This window comes from Saccostrea echinata, unplaced genomic scaffold (assembly GCF_033153115.1).
Source record: "Saccostrea echinata isolate AGI-Se365-2 ecotype Australia unplaced genomic scaffold, CSIRO_AGI_Sech_v1 ptg000054l, whole genome shotgun sequence".
In the NCBI taxonomy this organism is placed as follows: Eukaryota; Metazoa; Mollusca; class Bivalvia; order Ostreida; family Ostreidae; genus Saccostrea; species Saccostrea echinata.
In genome coordinates, this window is record NW_026889803.1 from 2,240,149 (window position 1) to 2,261,604 (window position 21,456).

The following is a 21,456-nucleotide window of genomic DNA, read 5'->3' on the forward strand; positions in this document are numbered from 1 at the left end:
AATTAGATTTCTTGGAAAATTATTAGCGTTAAAGCCAAATGTTGTATGAGTGAATAGAAGGACGACGATGGACCTAAGTTCAATTATTTTTACTTTATTTTTAATTATTGGTCTGTTTAAAATCCATTTTACTGAAGGAGATTGAAAGATGGTGATTATCTTCAATACAAATCAAACTTGCAGGCAGTTGTCTACAATCTTCTGTATCTTAATCTTTTTCAATGTATTTGTATCACCAAAGTCTCAAGACCATGTTGTCAAGATTAAGAATTGAGCAAGGATACATTCAAAATCGCAGCAGCTGCGTAGAGCTACGACCTTCAAAGATATGCTAGCATAATCGCTACAAAGGGATAAGCGTACATTCATAAAGTGCATTCAATATACCGGGGTAGGTTTAGCAGTTAGCTAGGCTAGTTGAATGTGGTCCTTACTGGACATGTATAATTACCCTTCGATGCAAGATGTTACAAAGATTGGGACATTGAGAAGAAAAAAAGACTTGCTAATTCTGATTTCTCAATGGCATGACTTTTTTTAATTTTCTGTATATTTCCGAAAGGAGTTTATCTCCACTGATTATTGAGTTTGTTACAGGCCTGTAGGAAGCAAGTTCAGTTTTGGGTGACACAACCAAACTTTTTCAGTGGGGGGGGGGGGGGGGGGTACCAAGAAAAAAAATCATGACAAGCCAAAAAAAGTCATCAAACGTTAAGTCTGAGGGTTCTGTAGCATAAAGTAACTATGTTTTCTATAGTATATGATATATTGGCAAAATTATTGGGGGGGGGGGGGGGTTATAATAACATGTGCGATTATATGTATAAGGCATTTAAAATTTTGGTGTGTGTAGTTCAACTTCTCTGAATGTTCAGAGGTTGAGATCGTATACAATGTTCTGATAGCTCTTGTCCTTAAACTGAGTTTTTGTCTTTTATCATCATATCATCTCTGCCTGGACAAAGCGAACTTAATCACTAATATAAACAGCTTGCTTTATTGCGAAATTTATTAAACAAATTACAATAAATAAATAAATACGAAATCATTATGCATACCAATTTTTATTTTCAATATTGAAAAGAAAATTCAATTTTGCCGCCAGAAAGTCTGCACATAAAGCCTACAAAAAGTGTACTCTTGGATTCAAGTTTGTTAGTCTGGAGTCACGAGGATAAACTCTTTGTGGACTCATGTTTCCTCCAAATACAGGCCTCTATACATGTAGTAAGTAGTCAACATGGTAAATTCTCAATGTATCCCATGAACATTATCCTGGATTGACATTCTGTATTTTTATTACGATAAATATTTCACATAGTGTACTCATGGATTGACATTCTGTATTTTTATTACGACTTGTCGGAGTGAAACTGCAGTATAAAATATAAATGGCTTCGAAGAGGCCGAATTTGGACACATTTTGTCACGGTTCCTGAAATGAACTCTCTTCTAAGTTCATATGCCGTTACTACGTATAAGAATTGATGCTAGTTTTGATCCAGCACAACTTCATTTTGTTTTGCAGTTCCCAGATGTTGTATTTCATCATGTTTATTGATGCCGTCATTTTACGAATTCCTTGAGTTCAATAAATTTTCTTCATGTAGTGGGTGAATTTATTTATTTATGAGTTTATCCAAATGGGCCTTTTTGCAATGATAACTTTGTAAAACAGTTAATATTTCTTGATGGATGAAGGTTCAGTATTCAAAGTAACGGATAAGATAAAATAAATATTTTTTTCTGAGAAGTGATCGAATCAGCATACAGCTCAAATCCTTTACAACAGAAATCCCCGACGAAATCCACAGAAGGTGTCGGGGGAGGGTGTGGCCTGGGGTCTGACAGCACTATCAGCGGGTCCCGGTGTTGGCTCTTGCGTTGTCTGAGAAACAACGTCAACGTCAGTACTCTCAACTTCAGCTTCCTCCCTGGCTCTCCGCTCTTTATGATAAAATAAAATATTTATGAATAAGAAAAAAATATACATGTATATTTTTGAAATTACATTATCATCGGTAATTGTTGGCTTTTTTATTTTGAAGACATTAAATTCCGCTACAAATCAAGGTGAATCGAAAAGATTAGATTTCTCATTCATTGAGAGAACCAAATTTCAAACAGATCGATCAAAGAGAAAGAAGGATTTGAGCTCATTTAATCACATATTTTTTTTCTCCATTGTGAGATATTTTATATAATGAAATTTCAAACGCATAATGCAAATACCTTGTATTTTAGATGAAACCCATCTATATGTATACTGAACTGACAAGAAAACCAAATGCACGGTGACAATCATGGTGATCTTTTATCAAAATGATGACAATGGCTTCTTACTGTGACGTCAGAACCTTAACCAGACTTTTTACGTCAGATAACTGTGACGTCATAATAAAAAATCTCCATGATCATCATAAATGTTACATACAAATTTACATACAATGTTCTTATAAATGGACGTATAGATGGGTATTATCGAAAATACAAAGTATTTGAATGACATGTAATGACATTTGTCACTGTGCTACTTTATTGTACGAACCAATCATTTGCACAGTATAATGACCAAATTTCTTCGAAAAAGAGAGAGTGTGTAAATTAATTGAATGTACCCTGCATATGATGTCTACATTTTCAAATTTGTATATTCCTTCATGTGCTTTCATTTCATCTTTTTTTTTTTTTATTTTACTAAAGTGTATCAAGTTTATTCCACTTTAGATAAAAAAAAAGTACAGTTTTGTTTCTTGTCCTCTAATAACTGAAACTGAAAGCATCGCATCAACTGCTGAAAGTGACGTCTTTACCTTATCATCTACTACTCCAGAAATCCGACCAGGTATCGCTGCCATCAGCACTGTCAGACCCTATGTCCTCCTCCCCCCCCCTCCCCCACACCCGCATGATTACTTTTGGGGGCTGTTTTAGGATTGATTTTAGCTTGGATTTCCACGAATTTTGAACTCATTTCTATGGCATAGCAAACGTTGCAATATTCGATCTTTTCCATTTGTATTGTATAATTTTCCGTTTATATTCTTTAATTTTCCATTCGCTTTGTATAATTTTCCATTTGTATTGTATAATGTTTATTTGTATTCTATAATTTTCCATTTGTATTCTATTTCTCATTTGTATTGTATAATTTTTCATTTGTATTAATGTAAAATTTTTATTTGTATTCTATGATTTTTCATTTGTATTGTTTAACTTTTCATTTGTATTGAATAATTTTTATTTGTATTCTATAATTTTCCATTTGTATTCTCTAATTATGTTCCCCAAACGAAGTTTGGGAACATATTGTTTTTACTCTGTTTCTTATTATTATTATTAGGGTCTTCCGACCTTCCTTCGGAAGACCCTACTGTTATTCTACTGTTTCTTATTATTATTTTATTTTTTTTTCCCGCCGATTTTCAGCAGGCGATTTCTCGGAGACCTTTTGTCCGATTGCTATGAAACTTTCAGGGTAGATACAGTGTATTATTGCCTAAAAACGCTTTTTTCAAATTTTCGATATATACCCCCGTTCATGAGTTATTGCCCTTTAATCGATATTTGGATGGTCTCTTGTCCAGTAGAATTCTCAATAACGACACATGATATTTGCATGAAAACTGGAGAACTTGTAACTAATACATTGCAGATGCGCAGAACATTAAAATTGTAGGCTAATTTTTTTAAGTTCGGAAGCTATATGACGGCAAGTTTTAAGAATTATTTTTCCATGAAATTTTGCTGCTTTTTGTTTAATAACTTTTAAACTGATAAAAATTTGGTAAGACATATAGAATAAAAGTTGTGTGTAATTACGAGAGCTTTCAGATAACATCAAGAAAAAGGGGCTGGCCCCTATATTCAGGGGACAGCAGGTCATAAAAGTATTTTTTGGATAGCTAGAAATATTAAAATATTATGAAAAAGTTTGAATGACATAATTTCTAACATATTAAATCTTGTCATGTGGTATAAAGAGAAACAAGCTCCGTGCTATATTTTATTCTATTTTATATAATAATTATTCGAGAATCGTACAGGAACAAGTTGTCTACAAACCAGCCACGCCTTTTAGGGCATCGTAACACATGCTTGTACGGTTTTAGATAGTTGTTGTGTTTTAAATAAATCGTTTTGATTCGATTTCTCTGTTTTCTGTTATTTAAATCGTTTATAAATGCAAGTTATTTACACAAGTAAAGGTAAATCAACATTTACAAATGCATCCGTATAGAAAGAGTCTTAATCGGGGCCTCTTGTTTGTAACCTGGATGTAAACAATCACGAGCGGCATTGTGGGAAGAAGACACAAAGACCCGATATACGAAAAACGTGATTTCATCTGATGCTTTGTTGGAAAATATTTAAAAAAAAGTGTAGTTTAGTATAGCATAATGCTTCATAATCAATAATTTTTAAAAATAAATCATGTTTAACACTCAATCTGATTATTTTATTTTTTGAAAAATCATCAGGTCGAATATCAGGTTTTTAGTATATCAAGTCTTTAGTACGTCCCCGAAAGTAGCCATGCAAGTCGGAATTACAGACAGAAAATGGGAAGAAAATATGTGAAGTTGACAGTTGTACATTTTCTTAACGTACGAGCCGTATGTAGACATGCACGTTTAATCCACATCTACGAAGCACATAAAATCCTTGGTTGCGTACAGGGAGCATTAGTTTTAAAGGGATATATATATTCTTGCGCAAATTGTTTACGAGGAAATTCTGACGATCACATTAACGGCGATGAACAGTCTTGTGTCGGAGTTTTCTGTGATAAATGTAGCGAGTGATGAAACAGTTCACGGTGACATTTTAATATATGATTGGCGTGGACCATGGAAATGAAGGTTAGAATTTTTCTTATCTAAAATTTAACAGCTGCTTACAGCACTGATGTTTACATGTATATGCCAGCAAATGTATAAATGTACGCACAAACACTGATGTATGTTATCTATTTTATGGTTCAGTCTCTGTCTGTTAGCCCTGACATGACTTTGTCAAATCCCCATTGCTTTACCTTATATTTAAATGCATGAGAGCATGTAATTTCACCAAGACTTATTTTTTTTATTGAAACAAAAAAATGCAAAAAATCAACAATACACTATCTAACATACTACATGTATAGACATGTTAATTATTATTATATATTCTTCAACAAGTATGAATAGCTGTTATACCTAGGGCCTTAATTAATATTATAATTTGTTATACCTTTAAAAATTTGTTCTTATATAAATCTATACCAGTGTACACTCAAAATGTCTAACATTTCCAAGGTTTTATGAGCATGCAATCATAAAAAAATCTATGTTGAACCGCAAAGTGAGATATTGAACCTGTCGATGAGATCATTGGAATGCTTACATATTACAGTATGCGCGGGATTAGTTAAATCTCATTTGCATTCGTTGGTGTTCGAAAGTTACGGAATTGACAGAGTTTTCCTCAGTGCTGGTAAAGGAAATTTACATCACGGAAGCCACTACAAAATACATGTATGTCAAACAAAATAAGAAAGTAAAAGATATTGACCGTGTTCTCGGGGTAAAATGCAATTTGCTGACCCTTTGAACCAAACTGTTTCCCTTAGGCATAAGGGCCTCAAGCAAACAGTTTGGTTCTTGGGTCCGACAAAACTCATATTGCCCTCGAACCCAGTTAGTAAATGTGTATTATTATTGGAAAATCTCAAAAATGTCACTCAGTTAAATTGCAAAAGAAATTTGGAAATATATTTATACATAAAAGTTTGAATTATTTCTGTGATAAGACTGCAGGATTGATTTGTGTTTTGTTTATTGCCCCTTCAAATTTTTTTTAGTCATATTATTATGCCACCACTCGCTGGTGGAGGCCTGCAAATATAGACCTGTACTTGACACTTATGGCCTTTGGGAAGTGAGGGATCTTTTTCGTGCCAGCACCTTCTGTGACACAGAACCTCGGTTCATACAGTTTCATCCGAGGAACCTATCTCCACATCCAGCTGTGGGATTCGAACCTGCGACGTAAGGATCAGCTTAAACTTAGAGTGGTATTTGGGTTATACAGTAAAACACGCTTACTGCGAACAGACTTAAATAAGGAATTGAAGCATATATAGTGAAGTGATTTTCATTCCCTGTGAATTTAAAACATACTGAAAACTAAACTGAAAAATGAATACATTTATAATGAATCAAAATTATTTGTCTCTGGCACTTATAAGCATGTTTTACTGTAATGACAAAATAATGGGGATTTGTTTTCACAGTGGCTGTATATTGTGAATAATTTAATAAGTCGATAGCAACTTTTCAGTTTTAAACTAATCTCGTACAAGCAGATGCTTGTCTGTCTCCGTAAACTCCAACGAGCAGGAGTTTATGGAGACAGTCGAGCATCTGCTTGAATGAGACTAGTTTTACACATGCTATCTACATGATCTAAGTGGTAATTTTTTTAAAAAAAATATGTATACTGGTATATTATTTAAAAAGTACATATTATACAAAAAATACCGACTAACCGGTTATGAAAATCATAACCCGTCATCCCATACTAAACCGGTTACTATATTTCTGACTGATTAGATGGTTACCCAGTTGACCATTGCCATCCCAAATAAATTTTTTACATGTGTAAGTTATGTGCATTTCCTTTGTGAAATCATGAAAAAAAAACTCCTAATTAATCCCTATTTATATTATATTTTGTAATTACATTCTCGAAATTGACTGCATGTAAACATCTATTTAATAGAGTACTTTTTACAAATAATACACAGAAAATGTGACAGTATCTTTGAACTCTGTTTGATGGTTTCATTAGGGGTGTCAATGAATATTCGAGTACTCGACTATCATTCAATCATACTGACTATTGACTAAAATTTGTTAAGTCAGTTGTTCGTTTAAAAATTCAATGTAAAAAAAAATTGGATCTGCTCAATTCATTTATTAACGTATCAGTGTTCAAACTCAGGGAAAGGCTTAACCAGTCTCTGTTAATTGTTCAAAGGAATTTTGTTGTTTGACAAACATGCATTGGCATACTTTAAAAGATGTCGGATCCAAATTGTAAAGTTTCAACTTGTGATTTCGTAAGATCTCAGATCTCATATAATGCAACTACCAATTAATGAAGAATAATAAAACTTTATAAATACATGTAAATTGGGGAATGGTTATGAGCATAATTCAAAGGTGTTTCTTTCTGATATTAATATCAATCATTTTTAAATTCTATTGATTGAATGCAAAAAATCTCATAGTTAAAATTTTGTTTTTATAAGAGTTACACTTTAATTGTTTAACAATCACGGGTCACTGACAAGACACATTCAAATGGCTTCAGGTAAGAAATCAATAATGGGTACATGTACTAGCAGTAGGAAAAGAAAGGATAAATACGAGCATTTGATGTTCTGTATATAGATAAAATGTGCAGTCAGTGATTTTTTTAGAGCCGACTTGGGGCCGAAATTCGGCCCCAGTCCCAATTGAAAATATGCCTGTATTTTCCCAAAATGTAATGGAAGTTTTCTCAAAGAAAAACTTACAAAATATGTGATCAAATTTAGTTTGTTTATTGCATGTTTTTCAAGCAGGTTTTGTTGTTCAGGTGGCAGGGGATAGTTTCATACTAAAGACCCGGTCAAATTTCTTAAAGAATTGAGATATCCCCTTTTTGATGTGATATTTATATAGAAAAATGATTAGAATAATTATGGGACACATTTGCAGTGTAGTAGAGTGCTTGCTGAAATAAATGATGTGCAACATGTAGGTGTCACTATGACGCTTATATACATGCAGAGTTGTAAATGCGAACCTAAGACACATGGGCAGTTGCAGAGGAAATTCAGCTGAAAAGCAGTAGGCCTTAGAAGAAGGTGTGTATCTCAGAGGGAAGATGAATGGCCCCATATCAATTGGTGAATTTTCATTAGGGCATGCATTGATTTACAGACTACTGGGTGTTTTATCCTGCTCGCTCGGGCCTGGGTGTGGGTTGTATGGGTGCGACTGAGGCCCAAATCTTGGAAAAACAAGCCAAAATTTGGGGAGACCCCAGGTGTATTTTTGGTACATGTGCACTCTACTAGGCAAATTATATGTAATTTGTTGACATAATTTGTGAGCCATGGGCATATGAAGTGTAATTAATTAGCCCCTGGAAAACTGTCCCCATGTACATGTTTTTATGGATTGCATGTATATGTGTACCCCCTCGGCACAATTGTTTGGCATTTAAAAAATTATCCTCTGCCACCTTCAAGAAAACACAAATTTTCAGAAATATGTAATTTAGTCTAATTCTTCTCTAAATAAGTTTATTGATGTATGCCATTTTCAAAACTCACCATATTTCTTTTATTTGACTCTTATTCATTTAGATATAGAGACCTAAACACAAGGGGGGTAAACCTTTCCCAGCACATTTTCAAAGAGTTTGAAGCATCAGCTTAACAAATCTTGACAGAGTAAGGCAATTTTTGTCTGAGAAAAATTTATTTGTTTGAAAATAATAGTTTGGGCACTGTCACATATATTTTATCAAATTTTGATGCAATATCACTTAGTATTAATTAAAATTAAAGGGGCTCAGTTATTGCGATATCACTGAAATTATAAATTATAAACTTACTCTTTTTTACATGTATTTTCACTAAATATCATTATTTTGAGAAAAGAATGAGTCAGTATGCAAAAATATCAGTTCACAGAACCACATTTATTCAAAGAATTGCTGTGCTTTAATTCTTTTTCAAATTAGACCCATCTTACTATTGATAATTACATAAAAAAAATACCCCCCCTCCCCTTCATTTTCCCCCTCATTTGTCTTCTATAATGTGATAGAACTTAAACTTTTCATTATTTTCATATAATTTATATATTTTTCTTTAAATTATAACAAAACAGATGGTCTTTTTGCATATTTAATGAACAAAATATCAGAAATATGTATATTTTTCATGTAATTATTGGATTCTACTAAACACCTGAAATTTACTCACAAATGCCAAGTAAGGACAGGATGATCACTTTAATTATTCAGGGGAATCAAATGCATGTATTTGATCACTCAGATACATTGAAATTGAATGGAAATATACTCAGGAAAAGGACAGTCGATCAGTAAAATCAGATTTCCACAGTATATGTGACGGTGCACATTTTAATGTTTTTGGAATATTTTCTATAGAATCAGGTATGGTTGGAGGGGTAGGGTAGATAACTGCAACTTTCAGGACACTTCTTCTTGAACCTTTGATGCAAGAGGGGTTTTTGTATATTACAATAAATATCCTGAAAAACAGATTAGGTTTTCTTTTTGCAAACAAGCTATAGATGTATAAATTCAAGCAATTAAGAGGTAAAATGGGATTTCTCAAAACATCAAAAATAGGAGAGTATGTGTTTCATGTGAGTACATTTCATGAAGGCATGCAATTCTTATTGAATTTTTTTATATGTAGCTGCATTTGAAATTGATGAAAGTTACCATTAAACACTGTTTTGATAAGAAATAGATTCTTTTGGATTGTAGGAGTTGGTCATTTTTGAAGTAACACAAAGAATATGGGGTTAAGGTGGTTGACCGACAATTGGTGGGGTCACTTATTTGCCTCTAACTTTTTTATTTTTCATTGAAATAAGACATATTTAGTATATTTTTACTCAGAATTAATTGCACTTTCTAAACATGGAAAGTTATTTTAATTAAAAAGCAAACTTTGAAAGTTAAAGGTGGCAGGGGATAGTTTCGTACTAAAGACCCGGTCAAATTTCTTAAAAAATTGAGATATCCCCTGTTTGATGTGATATTTTATGTAGAAAAATGATTAGAATAATTATGGGACACATTTTCAGTGTAGCAAAGTGCTTTCTGAAAAAAATGATGTGCAACTTGTAGGTGTTACTATGATGCTTATCATATACAGAGTTGTAAATGCGAACCTAAGAGACGTGGTCAGTTGCAGAGGAAATTCAGCTGAAAAGCAGTAGGCCTTAGAAGAAGGTGTGTATCTCAGAGGGAAGATGAATGGCCCCATATCAATTGGTGAATTTTCATTACAGCATGCATTGATTTACAGACTACTGGGTGTTTTATCCTGCTTGCTCCGGCCTGGGGATGGGTTGTATGGGTGCGACTGAGGCCCAAATCTTGGAAAAACAAGCCAAAATTTGGGGAGACCCCAGGTGTATTTTTGGTACATGTGCACTTTACTAGATAATTCATACCACTCTTGTTCTTGATGCAAGTAATTAGATAATCCATACCAAGAATAGTCTTGATTAGTTATAATAATTGTTTGTTAAAGTAATACAAAGACAAAAACAAAGCTTTTTGACAATGCTTTTTAAGTGATTGGGCTTTCTGGGAGATTCCCAATTTAGCCTAATTGATGCTGAAATTCCCAATTCTGAGGGCCCCAGCCCCCAGTCCCAAAGTACTGAAAAAAAAAACACAGGCAGTAAATATTATATTTGAAATCAAATACATTTGATACATATATTTATTACTACGAAAATGTTAATGATTCAATAATTTGTTGTATAATGGTTATAACGTAGTTTAAATATTGTACAGGCTAGCAGTCTCTTAAAGACAAAAAGGAAAATGACATGAAAAATTAATTTAAATTTCAACGAGTACTCGACTTTCATTTGACTAAAGCCTCTGACTCTGATACTTAGCTGTCCGAGTAAAATTAACATCGCTATTTATCATTTATAAGTTGTACAGTTTTTTTAATTTTAAATGAGAAATTTCAATTTCAATTTCTTTTGGATAGGTGTGACTGCCATCTGATAACTGAAATGTGATACCAAGCATGACCATATTTGCCAGAAGAGCATCTGTTTGGAGATGACAAAGAATAAGCAGCATAGTGAAATTTAAACAGTCACACAAGGATAAAAGTCCTTCCATCTAGGATTATGGACACATCAGGCCTTAATACATTAAGAACTTGTAATATATGTATTTTTACAAAAAAAATTTAGAGAGAGCTGCTATTTTGGCATATACAACAACAAATGTTAACATATGTGCATATTTCAAATGACTTCAGTGCTGAGGGCATGTACATGAACGAGGATTGTTAGAAAAGTTTGCGGACACATTGATTTAAGGAAAATTTACTGTGCACTTTGAAAAATGACCTGTCTGAAGGATTAATTTTTTAATAGCTCGGTGCTCTCCAAGACTTTCAATGACATTGCAATTCTCAACTTTGTGTTTTCGCATTGATCATCTATGATTAGCGATGAAACAGTCATAACCCCTCTAATTTAATTCAAAATTTTGCAACATGCCCTCTTTGAATATTGTAGCGACATGTGAAATATCATTAATTTTTTTGCACTACAACAGTGCAATTTTTTATTTAAAGAAATTGGTCTGATTTCAATATAGCTTTGATTACAAATAGACAACTCTAAGATACATAATTCTTTTTATCTTTTTAGCTCTTGTGAGCCAAAGGCTCAAAGAGCTAATGCTATGGCCATTTGTGCGGTGTATGTAAACTTTTTAGCTCACCTGAGCTGAAAGCTTAAGTGAGCTTTTCTGATCACCAGTTGTCCGTTGTCTGTCCATCTGTCTGTCTGTCTGTCCATCCATCTGTAAACTTTTCATATTTTCATCTTCTTCTCAAGAACCACTGAGCCAAATTTAACCAAAGTTGGTACACAGCATCCTTGGGTGAAGGGGAGTTTGTTAAAATGAAGGACCAACCCCCTTTACAAGGGGAGATAATCAAGAGAAGACAAAAATAGGATGGGGTCATTAAAAAATCTTCTCAAGAACCACAGGGCCAGAAAAGCTGAAAGTTATGTGGAAGCATCCTGGGGTAGTGTAGATTCTAAATTCTTCAAATCATGGCCCCCAGGGGTAGGGCGGGGCCACAATAGGGAATCAAAGTTATACATTGAAATATATATGCAAAATCTTTAAAAATCTTCTTCTCAAGAACCACTGGGCCAGAAAAGCTGAAAGTTATGTGGAAGCATCCTGGGGTAGTGTAGATTCTAAATTCTTCAAATCATGGCCCCCGGGGGTAGGGCGGGCAATAATAGGGAATCAAAGTTTAAAATATATAGGCAAAATCTACAAAAATCTTCTTCTCAAGAACCACTGGGCCAGAAAAACTGAAACATATGTGGAATCATCCTGGGGTAGTGTAGATTCTAATTTTTCAAATCATGGCCCCCGGGGGTAGGGTGGGGCCACAATAGGTATTACAAGGGAGGGAGGGTCTGGTGAAGAACAGCAGGGCCAAAGTAACTCAGGTGAGCGTTGTGGCCCATGGGCCTCTTGTTAGAATATGGGCCATAACTCAAGAACCCCTTGGCCAATTATTGTCAAATTTGTCACAGTGTATCCATGGCCCAAGGGCTCCCGTTTATAGTAAACTTAGGGTTGTGACCCTTAAACAAGGGGAGATAATTAGGTAAATAAAACCAAAAGTACTGGTTGCTAAAAAATCGTCTTCTCGAGAACCACTTGGCAGATTATCACCAAACTTTCACAAAAGGATGAGGATATATTGTAGATTAAAATTTGCACAGGGAATCGCTCTGAGACAAAGGGCTTGGTCTCAAGGTCACTTCAAAGTTGACCAAAAATTACATTTATTAAAATGTTGATATTTTGCTTACTATAAGGACTAGGATCATCAAATCTTGTCAGTTGATGCATCTAAGGACCTCGTATCATGTTGACTCAAAAGTAGTTCATGGTTACCTACTTTTTAAATTTTGCAGCTATTCTTTTTCAAAATGATTTAGGGGCATATTTTGAACAGTTTCAGGCCTATTATCATCAAACTTTTTCAGTTGACAAATGACAGAATGAGACCACTATTCTTTAAATTTGCTTGTTGTGTGTTAGGCTCATAATTCACATTATATCTACTGCAATCAACTTCAATGGATTCAAATATTTTTAATGAATTCTTATTAAAAAAAATTACTTGAATATATGTGTAATATACATGTACATGTAAAAGATTATTTTAACATGTTACAAAAATTTAAATATATGTGTCTTTTTCCCTCCTTGTAAAACATTTGAATAAATGAACCCAAGAAGTACAGTAAAACCATTTTTTCTCAATTTCAACTGGACCAAGATTAAACATCAAGATATCCAATGACTCCAGATAACCATGCAGGGTAAAAAACTTAAAGAATAAGGGGTTGGGAGTACCAACTCACTTCACCATATAAATGGTACATGTATTTAGATATCGATATTTTTGAGATAATGAAGTTTAACTTTTAAGTTCAAGGCTTAAAAAGATGTTATGTTAAAATTTTCCACAAGTGACACCATGTCTTACTGAAATCATCCCTGTGCATGTTTTGTAAGAGTATTTTTCTACTTACTGATTGTCAAACAATGGATATCCTCAATCAGTAACACATTGGGATTACTTACTATGTAGTTATGCTGTGTAAATGTTTTGTCAAGCAATTATTATGATAGTGATGTAGCAAAACACTGATGATTCTGTAGTATGACACGTGTTACTAACATGATTGCATCAAAGATGTTAGATGAATAGAAAAGTCTAGAAATTAAAAATCAAAAGTCAAAGTTCAAGAAATGAGGGTCTGGGAGTATTAGTGTTTTGGATACAATTTCAGGAGTACTGTTGGAGAGAGTACAGTTGAATTATATATCCTCATGCTCACTCCAAATTCAGAGTTCCGGAGATGAGGTCTCTTGATATTTGGGTCAAAGAAGAGAGAGAATGTTAGCAAAGTTGACAATATAAACAGAAACATGTAACCTTTAGGTGGAATTTAAACAAATATTTATCCTTTTATTACGACGTCAACTTACAAGCTAAGAAGGAAGACCCACTCGTTGCTTTGCAACGAGCTTTGCTCTAGTTATTATTATTTTTCTTCCTGGGTACTTTTTTGTCCGTGAGTGATCTCCGAAACTACACATCCGATTGAGGTGAAACCTTTTTAGGGTTACTAGGCATGTTATGTAGATTTGCGGAACGAAGGTCATTTTGCGCGCACGCGCATGCACGTGCGTGCGCGTGCAATGCGTAAAATGACCAATATACTTGAAATAGCTGTAACTTTTATATTTTTTGATGAAATGCTTTGATACTCAGAATATAAGGATATATTAAAAGTATGAACAAGATGACATGGTCAACATGCACATGCATGCACGTGCGCGCACGCGCAAAGCGTAAAATGACCAATTTACTTGATATAGTTGTAACTTTGAAACTTTTTGATGAAATGCTTTGATACTCAAAATATTTGTATGTATTTAAAGTGTAGACAAGGCGACATGATCATCATGCACATGCATGCATATGCATGCACGTGCGCGCGCGTGCAATGTGTTAAATGACCAATTTACTTAATATAGCCGTACTTTTTATATTTTTTTATGAAAAGCTTTGATATTAAAAATATACAGATATATTAAAAGTGTAGACAAGATGATGTGGCCATCATGCACATGCATGCACATGCGCGCGCGTGCAATGTGTTTAATGACCAATATACTTAATATAGCCGTAACTTTTATATTTTTTTATGAAAAGCTTTGATACTAAGAATAAACAGACATATCATAAGTGTAGACAAAATGGCACGGTCATTATGAACATGCATACAGGTGCGCGTGCGCGCAATGCTAAGATGACCAATATACTTGATATAGCCGGAACTTATATATTTTTTGATGAAATGTTTTGATACTGAGAATATAAAGATGCATTTATAGTACAGACGGAATGATGTTGTCAACCTGCACATGCATGCACGTGCGCGCGCGTGAAATGCGTTAAATGACCAATATATTTAATTGCCTTATTTAATGAAGCTTACAGGAAATAAGACACCAAAAGGGAGTTGGGGAGCGTTTGGGGAACATCTGTAACGGTCCCCGTTACAATTAATACTAGTTTTTCATTTGTATTGTATAATTTTCAATTTGTATTGTATAAATTTCCATTTATATTCTATAATTTTCCATTTGTATTCTATATTTCTATTTGTATTGTATAATTTTACAATATAAATGGAAAAGCATACTGTAACGCTTCGGATGTCAAACACTCCCGCAAATGCTAGGAATAAAAACCAAGTCGCTAAATAAAGTTTATAATTTATTGAGGTAGTTCAACAGCGAAAATGAGTGACAGTGTGTAAAATTGACATTTCTCAACCCTTGGGACAAAAGACAAAAATCAGTACAACTACTGATACGGACGGATATAAACTGGCACTATTTCCAGTATAACATTTATGTATAAATTCCCCCGACCAAACTAAAACGGAAAGGCTCTCTATAAATGACTAAATTTACAAATAATTATTCCCGCTACTAGTTCAACTACTAGCACGCAGCAGAAATATTTCCTTACTCTTACAGAAAATAGAAATAACTAGTTCTTAACTAGTAATAATAAATGAAACTAGCACAATGACTAGTAATATTAATTTAGCCTAGCACTACTTATGTACTTCAGTCACACAAAAACTGAAATAGTACACACCTTAATCTGGACAAATAATGGCGACCTTTCTTTAGGACACAAAGGAAACGAGAGAGCACCCGATATTCAGCATCTGTGTATTTAAAGAACTTCCAAAACCCGCAATAATTAATAACCAATCATAATTAATAATTCCATCCCGTAATTATTACTCGTCATGCGCGGATCTATTCCCCTGTATAATTTCTCATTTGTATTGTATTGTAACGATCCCTCCCCCACTTTTCATGTGTTATGATGTGTTGAATGTCAAGCATCGTTATGTTATTTAATTACACGTTTGTTGATCGTTTACTTGTACGTACATAGTTGTAAAGTTGTACAGTAATTTATGATTACCTCATGATTACCTTAATTGTCGTGTGATCGATGTTTTTAGCGTTCTCGAGCACACGTGTTTTCCGTAACTTCTGCCGCCGCCATACTTTGTTTACTTGTGTATTTTCCCATGATGCTTCACGGTGTATTGATCTATTTTTTTTTTTTACCGTAGTTATTTTGGCGGAAGATTTGATTGTAGATTCTGTTTAATTAAATGTTAAATGTGCTTTTAAAGTGTAAATTTATATTTTATTAATTTATTTACGTATTGTAATAATTTTACATACGATGTACGAGAGTGAGATTTCATTACGGGATGATAATTATGTATGATTGGCTAATTATTAATTACGGGATGGAATTATTAATTATGATTGGTTATTATAATTAGTGCGGGTTTTGGAAGTTCTATAAATACACAGATGCTGAATATCGGGTGCTCTCTCGTTTCCTTTGTGTCCTAAAGAAAGGTCGCCATTATTTGTCCAGATTAAGATGTGTACTATTTCAGTTTTTGTGTGACTGAAGTACATAAGTAGTGCTAGGCTAAATTAGTATTACTAGTCATTGTGCTAGTTTCATTTATTATTACTAGTTAAGAACTAGTTATTTCTATTTTCTGTAAGAGTAAGGAAATATTTCTGCTGCGTGCTAGTAGTTGAACTAGTAGCGGGAATAATTATTTGTAAATTTAGTCATTTATAGAGAGCCTTTCCGTTTTAGTTTGGTCGGGGGAATTTATACATAAATGTTATACTGGAAATAGTGCCAGTTTATATCCGTCCGTATCAGTAGTGATTTTTGTCTTTTGTCCCAAGGGTTGAGACTTGTCAATTTTACACACTGTTACTCATTTTCGCTGTTGAACTACCTCAATAAATTATAAACTTTATTTAGCGACTTGGTTTTTATTCCTAGCATATGCGGGAGTGTTTGACATCCGAAGCGTTACAATTTTGGCCTCCATGGCGGGATCCGTTTAATGCACGGATCCTGAGTACGAACAACAAAACACTCTTGCTTGCTGAGAATAAAAATTTATTTGCTAAAATAAAATAAATCAGTATGGCAGGTCGAAAAAGTCGGCGGAGGCGTCGTGGTCTTCAAGAATCTAGATCTACTTCACGGGTTTCGTGTTCCTCTGTAGATACTGTAAGACAAAAAGAAAGCGGTTGTGAATTAACGTGTGAAGGAACTGACATGCACAGAACTAAGCCATTTGTTAATTCAAATAAAGATGCCACTCAATCTACAAATTTACATGACTCAAATGCAAGTTTAATGCTTGTGAGCTCTCAGACAGACGTTGTGAGAGATGGAGAATCTACACCTTATATTGGAAACTCAGATACAGTTTCTGTGACTGTGAGTACTACTACAGAGCAGCCACAGATAACAAACAGTGTAGTTACACCTAAAATGGGCAATTTTCACACCTGTGGTCCCATTACTCAGATGCCTTTTGTACCTGTGTGCTCACACTTTACTGAGAGTCTGTGTACAGGTTTTCCTAGACAGCCGACAGCTGTCCCTAGTATGTACATACCTGCAGTCCCCAGTACAGGTACTCTCATGAGCCCCTCCATTACACAGACAGCAAGTCCAGTATCTGGGTTGCCTGTGAACTCTCATGCACACAGTATTTCTTTGAGTTCATGTACATGTACAAACTATCACACAATCTTACCTGTAAACTCTTATGCAGTTCCTTGTACTGCGAGTTTTCAAGGTCCTATTTATGGTCATCACAGCCAGAGTGCCCATATGATTACGCCACTCGCCGCAACTACAACATCAGCTCACAGCATTTGTGCGAGAACTCATTTACCTCTAGGCTTATGTTCAGGTTCTGTGCCTGTAAGCTCTTGTACAGGTACTGTGCCTGTAAGTTCGTGTACATGTACACGTATGGTACCTGTTGGTTTACGTAAAAACTCTGTGCCTTTAACTTCATGTACAGGTTCTGTGCCTGTAAGTCAATGTACAGGTTCAGTGCCTGTTGGTTCATGTACAGGTCCTGTGCCTGTAGGTACATACACTGAATATGTTCCCGTGACCATTAGCGCAAACTTTCCGAGAAACGTAGATCAACTTGCTGCATCCCGTACAGGTTCAGTGCCTGTGATGCAGAATCAGACCCTCTCTGCTCCCAACCAGACGAGAAGTGCAAGAGATCTGTCAAGGATGAGAAGCGAGCAAACTGCACTTCTCCAGCTCACGGAAATGGTAGAGCATTTACAAGAGAAAATTAAACAGCTCACTGAAGGAGATGACCACCAAAGAACCAACCCTGACATCAGACAATCAGAAACAAGTAGTCCATCTCATGAGCTGTTGAGTAGTGACAGGGAAACATCGCAAGAGTCTGACATTGTGTACAGGAAAAGGGCTAAGCATCGAAATGTTAAGATTCCTCCATACATAGGGAAAGAAGATTGGTCTGTCTGGTTCTGTCGCTTTGAAGATGTCGCAGATAGATACAACTGGACAACAGATGACAAACTAGATCAATTACTTCCTAGGTTGCACGAAGATGCTGCTGATTTTGCATATGGCCAATTATCCAAGGAGTCCAGAAGTAGTTATAAGAGACTTACAAAGGAACTGACCAATCGTTTCCGTGCAATTGAGACCAGCCGAACATATCTGTCGAAATTTAATAACAGAGTTCAGAAGCCTGGTGAGCGCATTGAGGATTTTGCTGCTGGTCTAAAACGATTGTACGTCAGGGCCCATCCAGAACGAGACTCAAAAACTAGAGAGGAAGATTTACTCAGAAAATTTTTAGATGGTCTGGCTGATAGAGAAGCCCAATTTCATGTGGAATATGTCAAGGACCCATTAGACATTCATGAAGCAGTGCGACAAGTTATAAATTATGAGGAGGCAGGACGACCTTCAACTTGTAAGAAACATATAAGAGAAGTGAAGACACTGTACAGTGATTCTGAATCTGAAGCCACACCTAAGACAGTCACTACAGCCAAGTCGTTGACAAAGAAACGCATCAGAAATGCCAAATACAGCCAAGGAAATAGTTACAAACAAGGGTCGGGTGGCACTATCGAGGCCATGCAGAAACAAATCGATGAGATGAAGAAAATTCTGAATAACCTGACTAATCAATGTAACACTGGGACACAGCCAAGTAGGCCTATTATTGGTACATGTCAACCAGACATGTCATCAGGTCAAATAGCTCCTCTGGACAGACCACAGAAACATAGCTGTTTTTACTGCAAAGGTGAAGGTCATTTTATACGGGACTGCCCAAAGAGAATTAATGACCTGCGAGTCTCAAAGGCACCTTTAAACAGGCATTAGCCGTTCCTGTGGGTCAAGGACCGGCTACAGAAGAAACTGACAGACAGACGAACAGTTTAGACCCACCAACGGATAGACAACCAGATGATTTTAATGATTTAGAAGATTTTTGTTTTATATCCAAACGAATACCAGCTGTAGATGGAGTGTACATAGAAGGAAAAGTTAATGGTTTAGATGTCCACATTACAACGGATACTGGTGCATCCAATACTGTACTTTCATACAAAGTGTATGAACAACTCAAAGAGACGAACAGACCAAAACTTCAAGGAAAGTCACGCTTGCGAAGAGCTGACGGAAGTACCATTCATGTATATGGGAAAGGAACATTTGAGCTGCAACTTGGTTCCTTGATCCTCAAGAAAAATCTTTTAGTAGCCGATATTCAAGATGAAGTGTTATTAGGAGTTGACATCCTGCAGAATAGTGGTATTGGTCAGGCAGATATTCTCCTGAGTAAAGGACTGATAAGGTTCAAAGGTCATGATATTCCATGCATACAACGTGGTGTGCATAAAGATATTACTCTCCGTTGTGTAGAGAGATGTGATATACCTGGGAATACTGAAGTAATAATACCGGTTTTTATTCAGCGAAAATGTGAGGTTGATGTTGATGATGACCTTATGTTCGAGCCAAGTGGAGATCTGATGGAAAAGACCTCCTTACTGCTAGCCCCAGCAGTTCTTAATATCAGAGGGGAGACGAGTGTTCCATTGAGAGTTATGAATCCTTTTGATAAGGCAAAGACGCTTTATCCAGACACAGTAGTGGGTACTGTTGAGGGATATGGGGAAATCGTAGATGTTATTCAACCGGTTTATGATGACCTAGGAAATCTTCGAAGATCTGATAAACTTTCGCCTGGAGAGAGTAGTTCCATGGCATGTGATGTTCCAGATCATTTACGTGAGCTTTATGAAAGCTCCTCCCAGTCCTTAAATATGTTAGAGAAAGAAGCCTTTCAAAAATTTCTGTTTGACCATCAGGATGCATTCTCAAAAGACGAATGGGACCCAGGACAAACCAATTTATTAGAACATAAAATTAATACAGGTGAGAATAGACCTGTAAAACAGCCACCTCGCAGAGTTCCTATAGCAGTAGCCAATGAGGAGAGAGATGCCATTTTGAACCTCAAAGAGAGGGGCATTATACGGCCTTCTGCACAAATTTTAAGAAAAATGAGATAAATGAATATAGTTCAGTACTGTGATTTTCTGATGTGTACACTTTATTTTGTTTATTTCCTAAACATCAAGAGTTTACCTGATTTACTTGTGTGTGTATGCTGAAACTGGTCTCAACCTATGTGTGGGATGGGGACCCTCATTTAAAAGACAAAGATAATAATACTTAAATGACTACATATAGGACATTACCAATATCTGTTATTGGTTATGATTTACCAACTATGTTGTTGGGCTATTTAGTACATACTCTCAAGTAATTAAGAAGGAGGTCCAGAGGGACAGGCGAGTGATAGAGGAGAACAAGGTCACCATAGCGGACTTCCAGAAGAGATTTGATGATTCGTGTGCTTCTTCTCCGTATATCCACGGCGATCCTGGAGAGAGAGAAGTACAATCCAAACCCTGGAAGAAGTCTCCAAAAAGGGTACAGTCAGTGGTAAAGGTTGTCAGGAAGATTCTACCCAAACCTTCCAGAACTCCCCATTGTTCCCCCTTGGACAACCTCTTCAAACCTGATGTTCCGTCCTTCCACAACAAAAGACAGCACAGGAGATAGATCTAGAATTGAATTAATTGTGAGTAATAAGTATAAGTAATGAACATTATTTAGGGAAATATTCTTGTAGTAAATTTGTTAGAATATAACTGTACATCCATTTTTTTTTTTAAAAGATAACTACCTCTTAAATTACATTATTTAATTAATTGAATTATTTTTATTCATGTACATCTCATCTTAGTACTTACCTTGTTACATGGTGTACTGTGTTCTGCTCATTTTGGCTCCATGAAATTATTGTGTACATTCATATAATCATAATGATTGCATTCAGGATTTTATGTTTGTGTAACTTATTATATTGATTAGGTAATAGGCATGAGGTTGTAATTTAATAGTTTGTAAAGTGGTATGTTTCCTTTATTATTAGAAATCTGCATTTTTTTTTTTAAAGAGTCACATTATTTTTATACACTGGAACAGTAATTTTGGGTGATCTCCCTTTTACATGCACTGTATTCATGGAAGTATGTCTCATAAGCAGTAATATGTTACTAATTATTTTAATT